Here is a 17538-nt window from a genome sequence, read left to right on the forward strand (position 1 = left end):
TGGTGGGATGAAGAAGTAAGAGTATTAGTGAAAGACAAGAGAGAGGCATTTGGACGATTTTTGCAGGGAAAAAATGCAATTGAGTGGGAGATGTATAAAAGAAAGAGGCAGGAGGTCAAGAGAAAGGTGCAAGAGGTGAAAAAAAGGGCAAATGAGAGTTGGGGTGAGAGAGTATCATTAAATTTTAGGGAGAATAAAAAGATGTTCTGGAAGGAGGTAAATAAAGTGCGTAAGACAAGGGAGCAAATGGGAACTTCAGTGAAGGGCGCAAATGGGGAGGTGATAACAAGTAGTGGTGATGTGAGAGGGAGATGGAGTGAGTATTTTGAAGGTTTGTTGAATGTGTTTGATGATAGAGTGGCAGATATAGGGTGTTTTGGTCGAGTGGTGTGCAAAGTGAGAGGGTTAGGGAAAATGATTTGGTAAACAGAGAAGAGGTAGTGAAAGCTTTGCGGAAGATGAAAGCCGGCAAGGCAGCAGGTTTGGATGGTATTGCAGTGGAATTTATTAAAAAAGGGGGTGACTGTATTGTTGACTGGTTGGTAAGGTTATTTAATGTATGTATGACTCATGGTGAGGTGCCTGAGGATTGGCGGAATGCGTGCATAGTGCCATTGTACAAAGGCAAAGGGGATAAGAGTGAGTGCTCAAATTACAGAGGTATAAGTTTGTTGAGTATTCCTGGTAAATTATATGGGAGGGTATTGATTGAGAGGGTGAAGGCATGTACAGAGCATCAGACTGGGGAAGAGCAGTGTGGTTTCAGAAGTGGTAGAGGATGTGTGGATTAGGTGTTTGCTTTGAAGAATGTATGTGAGAAATACTTAGAAAAGCAAATGGATTTGTATGTAGCATTTATGGATCTGGAGAAGGCATATGATAGAGTTGATAGAGATGCTCTGTGGAAGGTATTAAGAATATATGGTGTGGGAGGAAAGTTGTTAGAAGCAATGAAAAGTTTTTATCGAGGATGTAAGGCATGTGTACGTGTAGGAAGAGAGGAAAGTGATTGGTTCTCAGTGAATGTAGGTTTGCGGCAGGGGTGTGTGATGTCTCCATGGTTTTTTGATTTGTTTATGGATAGGGTTGTTAGGGAGGTAAATGCAAGAGTTTTGGAAAGAGGGGCAAGTATGAAGTCTGTTGGGGATGAGAGAGCTTGGGAAGTGAGTCAGTTGTTGTTCGCTGATGATACAGCGCTGGTGGCTGATTCATGTGAGAAACTGCAGAAGCTGGTGACTGAGTTTGGTAAAGTGTGTGGAAGAAGAAAGTTAAGAGTAAATGTGAATAAGAGCAAGGTTATTAGGTACAGTAGGGTTGAGGGTCAAGTCAATTGGGAGGTGAGTTTGAATGGAGAAAAACTGGAGGAAGTGAAGTGTTTTAGATATCTGGGAGTGGATCTGGCAGCGGATGGAACCATGGAATCGAAAGTGGATCATAGGGTGGGGGAGGGGGCGAAAATTCTGGGGGCCTTGAAGAATGTGTGGAAGTCGAGAACATTATCTCGGAAAGCAAAAATGGGTATGTTTGAAGGAATAGTGGTTCCAACAATGTTGTATGGTTGCGAGGCGTGGGCTATGGATAGAGTTGTGCGCAGGAGGATGGATGTGCTGGAAATGAGATGTTTGAGGACAATGTGTGGTGTGAGGTGGTTTGATCGAGTGAGTAACGTAAGGGTAAGAGAGATGTGTGGAAATAAAAAGAGCGTGGTTGAGAGAGCAGAAGAGGGTGTTTTGAAGTGGTTTGGGCACATGGAGAGAATGAGTGAGGAAAGATTGACCAAGAGGATATATGTGTCGGAGGTGGAGGGAACGAGGAGAAGAGGGAGACCAAATTGGAGGTGGAAAGATGGAGTGATAAAGATTTTGTGTGATCGGGGCCTGAACATGCAGGAGGGTGAAAGGAGGGCAAGGAATAGAGTGAATTAGAGCGATGTGGTATACCGGGGTTGACGTGCTGTCAGTGGATTGAATCAAAGCATGTGAAGCGTCTGGGGTATACCATGGAAAGCTGTGTAGGTATGTATATTTGCGTGTGTGGACGTATGTATATACATGTGTATGGGGGGGGGGTGGGCCATTTCTTTCGTCTGTTTCCTTGCGCTACCTCGCAAACGCGGGAGACAGCGACAAAGTATAAAAAAAAAAATATATATATATATATATATATATATATATAACGTCACCTTGGTTGCATTGGCATGGTGATCTTTTTTATAGTTGCTATATTGTCATTTTTTTTATCATGCATATTTTGTCATAGGCGATACATAATCATGATAACTAAACTATTTAAGCTGACAACATATTGTCATGGTGACTATTTTGTCATGTTCCCTAATTTATCGTGATGGTTATAATGTCATGGTGACTGTATTTTCATGGTAGCCTTTCTAATGGTGTTGATTTTGCCCTTAAAGATATATCATTATGGAAAAGAAATTTTCTTTTTGAATAAATTATCATGTGACTATATATTCATTTTATGCTATAGTGTTATGGTTTTAGTACTGTCATGGTAAATCTACTATACTGTAGGCTACATTGCAATGGAAGCCATAATGGCAGGGTGGCTATTTTTTCATGGTGGGATCATTCTGTTACTCTTTTGTGAACATTGCTTTATTGTCAGTGTAGCTATAGTGTAATGTTGAATATATTTTCATAGTGGCAGTATTGTCGTTATGAACATACCGTCATGATGGCTATCATACATTATGGTTAGATTATTATGATGTATATAATATCATACGGCAATATTGGCTCATTAATCTTTTTTGTAGGTAATATATTTTCATTTATTTCATCATGAATATTTTGTCATAATCGATACATAATCACGATAACTATATCATTAAGGTAACAATATTGTCATTTTGGCTATATTGTCATTATGATTATAATTTCATAGTAGTTATATTACCAAGATTATTATATTTTCATGAATATATTCTTATGGATTCAGTACTGTCATGGTGAATGTATTATTTTGGTGGCTATATTGCAAAGAAACCCATAGTGGTAAGGTGACTGCATTTTCATGGTGAGCATCATTTTATCATGACGATTATATTGCAATTGTTACTACATTTTCATGGTGACACTGTTGCCATGATGTGTATATTGTCATTTAATTTGGTGAATTGATTGCAATATTTTCATAGACTATGTATGGATATGTTGTCTATTTTGTCTTGGTGGTTTTAATGTCATCTTAATTGTATGGTCCTGGTGGGTATTTTATCGTTAAGATTATATCGTTATGGCAACTATATTGACCTTGTGGCTATATTGTTATGTGACTATATTGTCTTGGTGGCTATTTGTCATTTTTGCTATATTAAAAGAATGTTACTATTTTTTCATGTTGGATATATTGTCAAGGTAGGTATATTGTCATATTAGGTATATCGTTGTGGTGGTTATTTCTCTTTCAGGTGGTATATTGCCATGATAGCTACACGAACATGTTGGGATACTTGCATGGTGATATATTGTCTTTGTTGCTAAACTGTTATTGTAGATATTTTGACGTGAGAATATATTATCAAAACAGCTATATTGTCAAAGTGACCATATTTTCTTGGTAGCTACAGTTTTTTGTGACTATATTGGCATGGTAGCTATCTTCTTATCTTAAATATAATGCCATCATATCTAAAGTATCGTGTTTGCTATATCAACTTGTTGGCAATAGTGATATAGTGAATTTTGTCGCAGGGGATATTTTTTGTTGTTAGCTATATTTTCATTGTCATTATAAGATCATGATGGCAATATGTTTATGGCGGGTTATTTGGTATTGTGAGTCTAACTGGATAGATATCGTATCCTCCTGTCAATTGTATTGTCAAGATCTTTATAATGTAATGGTGTTCATCTCAATTTGGTGATCATATTATCATGATGGGTGTATGGTTATGGTAACTATATTGTAATAGCGATTGTATTTCATTGTAATATTTTTGTCTTGGTGAGTACATATTCATGGGAGCTATATTGTTATGGGAGGTACATTCATATTGATCGTGTATAGTTATTTTGGCTATATGTCGGAGAGACTATATTGTAGTGATAAATCCTGTCCTGGTCGCTCTTTTGTCACTGAGACTATTTTGTCCTGAACGATATTTTTTTTTTCTTAATCCAAAAGCGATTATTTTGTCAGTGGCTATATTGCCATAGTGAATGAAATTTCATGGTGTCTATATTATTACTTTGACTATATTGTCACATATATCATATGATCATGATGGCTTTATTGTTATGTTGACTATATTGTCATCGTGACTATATTATCATAATGGAAAATTGTCATGGTAAATATGTTTTTGTGGAGGCTATATTTTCATGATATATACATAGTCATGGTAAGTATACTATGAACGTGAAACTATTGTCATGGTGACTGATTTACATTGTGACAATATTGTCATGGTGGGAATACTGTTATGATGGCTATATTGTCGTATGCAGTATTTTCAAGGTTAGTCTTTGTGAAGATGGCTTAATTATCAGTGTAGGTATAGTATCATGATGAACGTATTTTCATAGTAGCAGTATTCTTATTATGAGAATACCGTTATGTTATCTATCTTGTCGTTTTGGTTACATCGTATGGTGTACATATCGTCACCTTGGCAATATTAGTTTGGTGATCTTTTTTTTATAGTTGCTATAATGTCATTTTTTAAAACATACATATTTTCTCAAAAGCGATACATTATCATGATAACTATATCATTGTGGTGACAATATTGTCAGTATATATATTGTCATTATGACTATAGTTTCATAGTGGATATATTGCCAAGATAACTATACTGTCATGGTAACTATTTTATCAAGAGGGTTATAATGTCATGGTGACTGCATTTTTATGGTAGCTTTTTTAATGGTGTTCATTTTGCCATCGAGGATATATCATTACAGAAGCGAGGTAGTCATTTAGATTAAATTATCAGGTGACTATATTTTCTTGATGACTATATTGTTATGGTTTCAGTGCTGTCAGGGTGAATGTATTATAATGGTAGGAACATTTCAATGGAAGCCATAGTGGCAGGATTACTATAATTTCATGGTGTGCATCATTTTGTCCTAGCGATTATTTTGCATTTGTTACTATATTATCATGGTGACTGTGTTGCCATAATTTGTATATTGTCATTTGATTTATTAAATTGATGTCAATATTGTTAAAAATACTATATGGTCATCTTGTCTATATTGTCATGGTGGCTGTATTGTCATCGTGACCCTATGGTCATGGTGGCTATTTTGCCATCAAGATTATATATTCATGATGACGATATAGCACGGTTGCTATATTGTTAAATGACAAGCTGATCTTTTTTTATAGTTGCTCTATTACTATTTTATTGATCAGGCATATTTTGTCATAAGCGATATATTATCATAATAACTATATTATCAAGGTGACAATATCTTCGTGGTGAGTACATTATCATTATAAGTATAAGCTCATAGTGGCTATATTGGCAAGATAATTTTATTGTCATGGTGGCAATTTTAACATCATGGTTATAATGTCATGGTGTCTGCATTTTCATTGTAGCTTTCTAAATGGTGTTGATTTTGCCCTATAGTATAGATCAGTATAAAAAGGAGATTTTCATTTTGATGCTTTATCGGGCGACTACATTGTCATGATATGCTGTATGGTTTCAGTGCATTCATGGTAATTGTTTTATTATAGTGGCTACATTGAAATGGAAGCCATAGTGGCAGGGTTGCTATATTTTCAAAGTGGGATCATTTTGTTTTGAAGATTATATTGCTTTTGTAATTATTGTCATGGTAACTGTGTTACCATAATTTCGATATTGTCAATATATTTTGTTGAATTGATGGAAATATTGACATAGAAACTAAATTGGCATGTTGTATATATTGTTTTGGTGGTTGTATTGTCATTGTGACTACATGGTCATGGTAGCTATATTGCTATTAGGATCATATTGTTATTGTAACTATATTACCACAGTGGCTATAGTGTTAGGAGACTAAATTACTATTGTGGCTATACTGTTAGGTGACTGTATTGCCATGGAGGCTATTTGTCACTCTTTTTATATTACAAAGAGATGAATTTCTTTTCAAGTTAGGTATATTGTCAGGGTACCTATATCGTCATGCTAGCTATATCATTGTTGTGAGTATTATATTATTCTGGTGGTATATTGCCATGGTGGTTATACTAATATTTTGGCAATATTGGCATGGAAATATAGTGTCTTGGAAGCTACGCTGTTCTTATGGACATTTTTTCATAGGAATACATGATCATGGTAGCTATATTGTCATGGTTGATATACTTTCATAGCGGTCACATTGTCATGGTGAGAGTATTCATCCTGATAGCTGTACTGTTATTTTCAATACAATGCCATCGTGGCTACATTATCTTGGGCGTTATGTTAACTTGATGGCTATATAGCTACGGTAGATTTTGTCGTTGGAGATATATTTTGTTGTTAGCTACACTTCTATTGTGATTATATGATTATGGTGATATTTTCATGACGGCTTATATGATATTGTAAGTGTAAGTGTACGGATATCATATCATTATATCACTTATAATATCATGGTTTTTACAGCATGATGGTGTTTATGTCAACCTGCAGATTATATCATCACGATCGGTGCATGATTATGGAAACTATTGTAATAGCGATTATATTTCATTGTAATTATTTTTAAGTAGTGACTATTTTCATGTTAGCTATATTGTTATATCAGTTACATTATCGAGGTTTTTTTATTATTTTACTGTCTATACTGTCAAGGTGACTACATTTTAATGATAAATCCTGTTTTGTTCGCTATTTTCTCATGGAACTATATTGTCCTGGGCGCTATATGTTTGCTATGATCCGAAAGCGACTATTTTGTTACAGTATCTATATAGTCATTTGGCTATATTGTTATGGTGAATATAATTTCAATGTGTCTATATTGTTGCGTTGGCTATTTTGTGATATCATTTATGTGGTCTTGGTGGCTTTATTGTTGCGGTGAATATATTGCCATCTTGACTGCATTATCATAATGGCTAAATTCTCAGAACAAAGATATTCATATGAAGGGGATATTTTCATGCAGATATATTCATATGGATGCTTTATATTTATGATATTCATATGGTCATTGTGGGTATACTATCAAGGTGACTCTAGTGTCCTGGTGATTGATTGGTATCGTGACATTATTGTCGTTGTGGCTGTGTTGTCTTGGTGTATATATTGTCATTTACTGTATTTTCAATGTTACCCTTTTTGTGAAGATGGCTTTATTGTCAGTTTAGCTGTAGGTGTCTTGGGGAACAGATTTTCTTATTGGTAGTATTGTCGTTATAAACATACCGTAATTCTGGTTATCTCTTCATTTTGGATATATTGCTAGATCGTCACCTTGGCTATTTTGGGAAAGTGATCTTTTATATAGTGGTTATATTGTCAGTTTTTTGATCATGCATATTTTATCAAAAGCGATACATTATCATGATAACTATAATAAAGTTACAATATTTTTATGGATGACTATATTGGTAATATGACTATTATCTCATAGTGGCTACATTGTTTAGATAACTTCATTGTCATAGTGACTATTCTATCATGAAGGTTATAATGTCATTGTGACTGGATTTTCAAGGCAGCTTTTATAAGGGTGTTGATTTTGCCGTTGAGGACATGTCATTATAGAAGCAAATTTTCATATTTAATGAATTGCCCGTTGACTAAATTGTCATGATATGCTATATCGTTATGGTTTCAGTACTGCCATGGTGAATGTATTATAATGGTGGCCATATTGCAATGGAAGCCATAGTGGCAGGTTGGCAATATTTTCAAAGTTGGATCATTTTCTTATGGCGATTATATTTCATTTGTGAGTTTATTGTCATGATTACTTTATTGCCATAATATCTATGTTGTGTTTGAATTTGTTGATTTGATGGCAATATTGTTATACAGATTGTATTCTCATGTTGTCTATATTGTCATGGTGGTTGTATTTTCATCGTGGCTATATGATCATGGTGTTATGGTAAATATATTGCCATTGTTGATAAATTGTAAGGCGACTATATTGTCATGGTATTTGTATTTTCATCGTGACTGTATGATCATGTTGGCTATATCAAACTTATAATCATATTGTTATGGTAAATATATTGCCATTGTTGATAAATTGTAAGGCGACTATATTGTCATGGTGGTTATTTGTCATTTTTGTCGTATTACAAGGAGAGGACAGTCTTTTCATGTTGGCTATATTGTCCGGGTAGCTATATTGTCATGTTAACTATATCGTTTGTTTTTTTCTGGCGGTATACTGCCATGATGCCTATACTAATGTTTTGTTGATATAGTGTCTTAGCAGCTAAACTGTTGTGGATATTTTTTCATAGGAAAACATTAGCAGGGTAGCTACATTGTCGAGGTTAATACACTGTCTGGGTAGCTACATTGTCATGGTGACGATAATGACACGGTGGTTGTATTGTTATTTTCACTATAATGCCATTAGGACTACATTATCTTGGTCACAATATTAAGTTGATGGCCATATTGCTATGGTCAATTTTGTCGTTGGGGATATGTTTTGTTGTTAGTTAAATATCTTTCGGATTATAGGATAATGATAACATATTTTCATGGCGACTTACTTGGTATTGTGAGTGTAAATGGATGGATATCATATCATCATGACAACTATATTGTCATGGTTTTTATACTGTGATGGTTTTTATGTCAACCTCCTATTATCTCATCACGAGTGGTGTATGATAATGGTGACTATATGGCAAAGGCGATATTATTTCATTTTGATTATTTTGTCGAGGTAACTTCATTTTCATGTTAGCCTTATTTTTATGGCAGGTACATTTTCATGGTTGTTACATTGTTTTATTGGCTACACTGTTAAGGTGGCTATATTTTAATGATAAACTCTTTTTGGTCGCTATTTTATCAAGGACACTATAATGTGCTGGAGGATATATGTATGTTTTAATCCATCTATATTGTCAGGTGGCTACATTGCATAGTGAATATAATTTGAATGTTTATCTATTGTTGCATTGACTATATTTTCATATAACTTATATGATCATGGTGGCTTTTTTATGATGGTGAATATATTGTTGTTTGACTATTCTATCATAATGGTTAAATTGTCATGGTAAATATGTTGATATAGACGCAATATTTTCATGATACTTACATAGTCGCTGAAAGTTTATTATCAAGGTGACTCTGATGTCATTGTGGTTGATTTATATCGTGATTTTATTGTCCTGGTGGCTGTACTGTCATATTGGGTATACTATCAAGGTAGCTATATTGTCATGTTAGTTATATTGTTACGGTGGGATTTTTTTTCTGGAGGTATTTTGATATGATAGCTTCACTAACATTTTGGTGGTATTTGCATGGTGATATAGTGTCTTAGCAGCTATATTGTTGCTGTGGATATTTTTCATGGGAATAGATTATCATAGTAGCTACATTTGTAAGGCTAATATATTTTCATGGTAGCTACATTGTCATGGCGAGGATATTGGCATGGTGGCTTTATTGTGCTATAATGCTATCATGGGTACATTATCCTGGCTGTTTTGCTATGGTTAATTTTGTCGCTAGGGATATATTTTTTCAGCTACATATTTATTGTGATTATATGATCTTGATAATATTTTCATGGCGTCTTATTTGGGATTGTGACTGTAAGTGTGTGGATATCATATCATCATGTCACCTACTTTGTCATGGTTTTTATACTATGATTGTGTCTATGTCAACCTGCTGATGATATGATCATGATTGGTGTATCATTATCGAAACTGTAATATGATATCGTTTAAATTTCATTGTAATGAATTTGTTATAGTAACTATATTTTCATGAGCTCTATTGTTATGGCAGGTACATTTTCATGGTTGTTCTAATGTTTTATTGGCTATACTGTCAAGGTAACTGCATAGTAATGATAAATCTTTTCTTCGTTATCTTGTCATAGAGACTATATTCTCCTGGACGCTATATGTTTGCAATGATCCAAAATGACTATTTTGTCACGGCATCTCTATTGTCATGTGGCTACATTTCCATTGTGAATATAATTTATAAATGCGTTTCTTGTTACGTTGACTATATTGTCATATTATTCATGTGACCATTGTGGCTTTATTGTTTTGGTGAATATATTATTGTCTTGACTATATAATCATAATGGCTAGATTGTCATTTCAAAGATATTTATATGGGGGCTATATTTTCACGACAAATATATTCATATGGACGCTATATTTTCATGATATATATGTACTCATTATATACTTATTATCAAGGTGACTCTAATGTCCTGGCGATTGATTTATATCGTGAAATTATTGTCATGGTGGCTGCACTGTATTTCCCGGAACAGTTTAGCTATTATTACAGTATAGTCACAACGACAATATATTCACTGTAACAATAAATCCTCCATAATCATATAACTGATATGACAATATGGTTAATGCAATAATAAAGAAACATTCAAAATATATTCACTATGGCAATATAGCCACCTGACAGTATAGATATTGTGACAAAAAAGTTGCTTTCCAATCATAGCAAACATATAGACTCTAGGACAATATATTCTCCATGACAAAATAGCGTCCAAAACAGGATTTATCATTACAATATAGCCACCTTGACAGCATAGCCATTAAAACAATGTAACAACCATGAAAATGTACATGCCATAACAATGTAACTATCATAAAAATGTAGTCACTACAATATAATAATACAAAAGATATAATCGCCATTGCTATATAGTTACCATAATCATACATCAGTCCTAATATTATCACCATGTTGACATAAATACCATAACAGTATAAAAACCATGACAAGGTAAGTAGTATGATGATGTGATATCCATACAGTTACACTTAAAATACCAAATAAGCCACCATGATAATATACTATCAAGATCACATACCCACAAAAAAAAATGTAGCTAATGACAAAATATAGCCCCAACGACAATATTGACCATAGCAATATATCCATTAAGTTAATCAAACGACCAAGAAAATGAAGCCATGATAACATTGTAGCACAATAGAGTCACCATGCCAATATCGTCACCATGACATTTTAGCTACCATGAAAATATATCAACCGTGAAAAATTTAGCTACTATGATAATACATTGGTTTTATACGTTATACTGTCATGGTGTCTATATTATAATGATATATCCTGTTTTTTCGCTATTTTGTCATAGAGACTATATTGTTCAGCAGGCTATATGTTTGCTATGATTCAAAAGCGACTATTTTTCACAGTATCTACATTTTCATATGGTTAAATTGCCATAGTGAATATGATTTGTATATTTCTTTTTTGTTTCTTTGACTGTATTTTCACATCAGTTATATGATCACTGTGGCTATGTTGTTATAGTGAATAAATTGTCATCGTCACTATTATCATAACGACCAAATTGTCATGGCAAATATGTTGACATAGAGACTATACTATCATGATATTCATAAAGTTATTATAAGTTTATTATGAAGGTGACTAATGTCATGGTGAGGATTTATATCGTGATATTATTGCAATGCTGGCTGTACTATCATCGTGGTTATATTCTCGTTTGCTGTATTTTCAGTGTTACTCTTTTGTGAAAATGGCTTTATTGTCGGTATAGCTATAATGTCATGGGGAACATATTTTCATAGTGACAGCATTGTCATTATGAACATACTGTCATTTTGGCTAATCTTTCATTTTTGTTACATTGCTATGATGTATGTATCGTCATCTACAAGGTGATCATTTTATAGGTGGTATATTGTCATTACTAAACTCATGCATACTTCGTCATATGCGATATATTATCATGAAAATGATATTTTAATGGTGACACTATTGCCATACTGACTATATATGACTAAAATGTCATAGTGGTTATATTGCCAAGATCACTATAGTGTCATGGTGACTTTTTTATCATGATATTTTTATCATAGTGACTGTTTTTTCATAAAAGCTTTTTTAATGGTGTACATATTACCCTTGAGGATATACCATTATAGAAGAAAATTGTCATTTTCATTAAATTATCAGGTGACTATATTGCCATGATATGCTATATTGATATGGTTTGAGTATTGTCATGGTAAATCTTTTATTACTGTGGCTACATTGCAACGCAAACCAAAATGGTAACGTTGCTATATTTTCATGTTAGGATGATTTTATTATGGCAATTATAATAGCTTTTGTGAGTATATTGTTATGATGACTGTGTTGCAATAATATCTTCTCTTTCTTCTTTCTTTCAAACTATTCGCCATTTCCCGCATTAGCGAGGTAGCGTTAAGAACAGAGGACTGGGCCTTTGAGGGAATACCCTCACCTGGCCCAATTCTCTGTTCCTTCTTTTGAAAAAAAAAAAAAAAAAAAAAAACCGAGAGGGGAGGATTTCCAGCCCCCCGCTCCCTCCCCTTTTAGTCGCCTTCTACGACACGCAGGGAATACGTGGGAAGTATTCTTAATCCCCTATCCCCAGGGATATTAATATCAATAATATCTATATTGTCATTAATTTGTTGAATTGATGGCAATATTGTCTTAGAGACGGTACTTTCATATTATTTGCATTGTCACAATGGTTGTATTGTCATCGTAACTATATAGTCATGTTGGCTATATTGTCATTAAGATTACATTGTTATGGTAGCTATATTGCCATGGTGTCTGTATTGTTTGTTTAATATATTACCATGATGGCTATTTGTCATTTTTGTAATATGATAAGGAGGTGACTGTCTTTTCACGTTGGCAGTATTGTCAAAATAACTATATTGTCGAGTCGTGGGGATATATATCTCATTTCTGGCGGTATATTACTATGATGGCAATTATAACATTTTGGCGATATTGGCATGGTGATATAGTATCTTAGCAGCTAAACTCTTGTTTTGGATAGTTTTCAATTTAAATACTTTATCATGGTAGCTACATAGTCAAGGTTACTATATTTTCATGGTAGCTACATTGTCATGGTGAAGACATTGGCATGGTGGCAGTATTGTTATTTTCAATATCATGCCATCATGGCTACATTATCTTGGTCGCTAGATCAACTTGATGGCTAAATTCCTATGGTTATTTTTGTCGTTCGGGACATATTTTGTTATTAGCTATAATATTATTGTGATTATATGATCATGATAATATTTTCATGGCGGCTTATTTGGTATGGTAAGTGTAAGTGAATGGATATCATATCATCATGTCACTTACATTGTCATGTTTTTACATTGTGATATTGTTTATGTCAACCTGATGACTACATAATCAGGATTGGTGTATGATTGTGTTAACTATATTGTAATGGCGTTTTAATTCATTTTGATAATTTTGTCATGCTGACTACAATTGCATGACAACTTTAATGTTATGACTATATCATAATGATAAATCCTGTCTGAATCACTGGTTTTTCACAGAGACTATATTGTCCTGGAGTTTGCTATGATATGTTTGCTATGATCCGAAAGCGACAATTTATTCACAATATCTATATTGTCATGTGGTTATACTGAAATTGTGAACATACGGTGAATGTTTCTATATTTTTGCTTTGACTGTGTTGTCATATCAGTTAAATGATCATAGTAGCTTTATTGTGCTAGTAAATATATTGTCGTCGTGACTATATTATCATAATGGCTGAATTGTCTTAGCAAATATGTTGACATGGGGGCTATATTTTCATGATATTTATAACGTTATTTTAAGATCACTATCAAGGTGATTCTAATGTCCTGGCGCTTGATTTGTATCGTAACATTATTGTCAAGGTGGCTATATTGCCGTTTGCTGTATTTGCAATTTTACAATTTTGTGAAGATAGCTTTACTGTCAGTGTAGATATAGTGTCATGGAGAATATATATTCATAGTGGCAGTATTGTCAACATGTGCTTTTTGTCATTTTGGGTATCGGCTTATTTTGGTTACATTAGTATCATGTATATATCGTCACCTTGGCTATAATAGAAATGTGATTTTTTTAATATTTGCTATATTGTCATTTTTTCAATCATGCATATATTGTCATAAGTGATATATTATCATGATAGCTATAATATTCCGTTTACTATATATTAGCATTGTGACTATATTGTTATCATGAATATAATCCCATGTTCTGTATCTTGCCAAGATAACAATATTGTCATGGCGTCTATCTTGTTATGATGGGTATAATTCCATGGTGACTACATTTCACGGTAGCTTTTATAATGGTGTTGATTTTGCCCTTGAGGAGGTATCACTGTAAAACGAGATATCTATTTTGATTAAATCATTAGGGGGCTATATTTTCGTGATATGCTATTTCATTCTGGTTTCATGAATGTCATGGTATATGTATTATTATGTTGGCTACATTGCAATGCAAGCCATGCTGGCAGAGTGGCTATATTTTCATAATACAACCATTTTGTTATGTCAGTTATATTGCATTTGTGAGTATATTGTCATGGTGAGTGTTGCCATAATATCTATATTGTCATTTGATTTGTTTAACTGATGGCAATATTGTCATAATGTAAGGTCATGTTTCCAGTATTGTCTTGGTGGTTGTATTTTCATCGTGTCTATATGGTCATGGTGCTTATATTTCCATTAACATTATATTGATATGGTAACTATATTGCCATGGTGGCTATATTGTTCGATGAATATATTTCCATGATGGCTATTTGTTATTTTTGTTGTATTATAAGGTGATTGTCTTTTCATGTTGACTATATATCAGGGTAGCTATATTGTCATTATAAGATTACAGTCATAAAGACGATATAGTCGCCATGACAATATTTTTACCTTAATGATATAGTTATCATGATAATATATCGGTTATGATGGAATATGAACGATCAAAAATGACAATATACCACCTATACAAAAGTTCGCCTTCCCAATATATCCAAGGTGACTCTATACAGCATAGCAATGTAACCCAAATTGGAAGATAGCCAAAATGACTTTTTCTCATAATGACAATACCGTCACTATGAAAATTTGTTCCCAATGAAAGTATAGCTACACTGACAATAAAGCTATATTCACAAAACAGTAACAGTTAAAACACATCAAACGACAAAATAGCCACAACAATAGTACAGCCACCATAACAATAATGTTCCGATATAATCAATCACCGTGACATTAGAGTCACTTTGAAAAGAGATTTACAACTACTATATAAGTATGAAGAGAATATAGCATCCATATCAACATATTTCCCATGACAATTTAGCCATGATGATAGTATAGTCATAACGAAAATATATTCACTATAACAAAAAAGCTACCATGACCACATAACTGATATGACAATATAATCAACGCAACATTAAAGAAACATTCAAAACATATTTACTATGTCAATATAGCCACCTGACAATATAGAGAACGTGAAAAAATAGTCGCTTTCGGATCATAGGAAACATATAGCCTCCAGGATATATAGTGTCCAGGAGACAATAGCGTCCAAGACAGGATTCATCATTACTATATAGCTACGTTGACAGTATAGCCCATAAAACTATGTAAGAACCATGAAAATGTACGTTCTATACCAATATAACTGCTATGAAAATGAAGTCAACATAACAAAATAATCACAAAAGATATCTTCATTGTCTATATAGTTACCATAATCATACATTAATGATAATGTAATCAGCATTTTGACATGATAACCGTCACCGAATAAAAACCATGACAATATAAGTTACATGATGATATGATATCAAGACAGTTACCCCTCACAATAACAAAAATAAGTCGGAATGAAAATATTATCATTATCATATAATCACAACCAAAATTGTAGGTAAAGGCAAAATACATCCCCAATGATAAGATTGACCGAAACAATATAGCCATAAAGTTGATATAGCAACCAAGATAATGTAGCCAGAATGGCGTTATATTGAAATTATAATATGCCAATATCGTCATAATTACAATGTAGCTTACATGAAGTACAGTAACCTTCGAAATGTAGCTACCATGATAATATATCACCATGTTAATATCGCCAAAAATCTGGTATAGCCATCATGGCAATATACCTAAAGAAAAAAATACCCACCACAATGATATAGCTACCTTAACAATATAGCTACTCTAAGAAAAGGCCATCATGGCAATATAGTTACCTAACAGTATAGTCACCATGGCAATATAGTTACCATAATAATGTAATCTTAATGACATTATAGCCACCATGACTATATAGTCACGATGACAAGACAATTATCATGGCCATACAGGAACATGACAATACAGTCTCTATGACAATATTGCCATCAATTCAATAAATCAAATATCAATATAGAAATTTTGGCAACACAGTCACCATGACAATATACTTACAAATACAATAAAATCTTCATAACAAAATGATCCAACCATGAAAATATAGCCACCATGCCACAATGGCTGCCATTGCAATATAGCCAACATAATATACATTCACCATGACAGCAACGAAACTATAACTATATAGCATATCATGACAATGTATTCACCTGAAAATTTAATCAAAATGAAATTTCATTATTTATAAAGATATATCTTCAAGGGCAAAATCAACACCGTTAAATAAGCTACAATGAAAATGCAGTCACAGTGTCATTATAACCATCATCATGAAATAGTCACCATGACAACATAATTATATTAGCAATATAGCCACTAAGAGATTATAGTCATACTGACAATATAGTTACCATGACAATATACCGTCACCTTAATAATACAGTTATCACGATAATGTATCGCTTATGAAAAAATATGCATGAGTTAAAAAAATGACAATATAACAACTATAAAAGAGATCACCTTGCCAATATAGCCAAGGTGACAATATGTAAATCTTCGCAATGTAACTAGAATGAGAAGATAGCGAAAATGACGGTAAGTTCATAATGACAATACAGCTACTATGAAGATATACTCCCCATGACATATTGCTACAATGACAATAAAGCAATCTTCATCAAAGAGTAACACTGAAAATACAGCAAACGACAATATAGCCACCATGACAGTCCAGCCACTATGACAATAATGTCACGATACAATTCAGTCGCGGTGACATTAGAGTCACCCTGATAATAAAATAGTACTGACTATATAGATATCATGAAAATAAGGCTTCCATGTCAACATACTTACAATGACAATTTAGCCATTGTGATAATATAGTCACGACGGCAATATATTAACTATAACAATATAGCCATGATCATATAAGTGATATGACGATACAGTCAACGCAAGAATAAGGAAGCCTTCATATTATATTCATTATGGGAATATAAGCACCTGACAATATTGATGCTGTGACAAAATAGTCTCTTTCGGATCATAGCATACATATGGGCTCCAAGACAATATATTGTCCATGACAAAATAGCGACC

Source organism: Panulirus ornatus, chromosome 55 (genome assembly GCF_036320965.1).
Source record: "Panulirus ornatus isolate Po-2019 chromosome 55, ASM3632096v1, whole genome shotgun sequence".
Taxonomy (NCBI): domain Eukaryota; kingdom Metazoa; phylum Arthropoda; class Malacostraca; order Decapoda; family Palinuridae; genus Panulirus; species Panulirus ornatus.